The following is a 1,066-nucleotide window of genomic DNA, read 5'->3' as shown; positions in this document are numbered from 1 at the left end:
GCGGCCGTGCCAGCGCCCCCAGCCACCTCCAGCCCCGGCAACCCAGAGCAGGTGGAGACCCCACTCTGCAAAGGCCACGGGGGCCCAGAGCAGATGCCCAGGGAGCTTGCGGCTCAGAAACACCAAGAAAACGCGTTATTGCACAAATTATCACATAAATAAAACTCTTTATTTACAAAAATCAACAACAACAACTATTCACCAAAAAAAAGACTCCAACAACAGCTATTTCCAAAAAGTCAACACCACCAACAACTATCTAGAAAAACAAACAAACCAACAACAACTATTTACAACTCTTCCTCTCTGTTCCTCCACTCCTCTTCCAAGGGTCCCGGATCTCTGCTGCCCCTGGAAGGAAAGCAAGCGGCACGGTGGTTTGGCGAAGGAGCAGCGCCTCTCCTCGCAGAGCTGGGGGGTCCCGAGCCGGCTCCGCGGCAGCAGCTGCTGCTTTGGGTTGGGGTTGGCCCCTATGGGCACTGCCTGTGCCACAAGCCCGGGACACGCTGGGGAGAGCGGGATTCTGCCGCCAGCACTGAGCCCCGGCTGGGCTTCGGGGGAGACTGGGCTTGCCCGGCCCTAAGGAACCTTCCCAAAGCAGACGGGGGCTCAGGGCAGTGCCGCAGTGGTGCTTCTGCCGCCAGGACGAGGGCACCAGACGCCGTGTCCCTGCAAGCAGGGACCACCCACCCCAGCCCCAGCCCCAGCCCCAGCCTGGGGGCAGGCGACCGTCCCTCCCTGCGGGCAGTGGATGGGGAGCACATGCCTGTGCTGCTGCTGGTCAGTTGGTCTCCATTGGTGTCCCTTCATCATTCCTCTCATCCACTTCCATTGCCTCATCCCTCATCCATTGCGTCTCCCACTCCATCTTTTCCTCCAGGACCGCATCCACCTCCATCTCCTCCATTGCCCAACACATGCTCTTGGCTGACAAATGATGTCCCACATCTCCAGCCTGGAAAGGGGCAGAGCAGGCACCAGCTGAGGCTGTGGCAGGACCCGGCTGCTCCTGGTGAGCATCCCTGCGGCAAGAGCTCGGGGCACCCGGGGCTCCCCTGGGGACAAG

Source organism: Charadrius vociferus, unplaced genomic scaffold, assembly GCF_000708025.1.
Source record: "Charadrius vociferus isolate BGI_N301 unplaced genomic scaffold, ASM70802v2 scaffold320, whole genome shotgun sequence".
NCBI classification, from domain to species: domain Eukaryota; kingdom Metazoa; phylum Chordata; class Aves; order Charadriiformes; family Charadriidae; genus Charadrius; species Charadrius vociferus.
The sequence above is the reverse complement of the archived record's forward strand: the minus strand, read 5'-3'. Positions refer to the sequence as shown.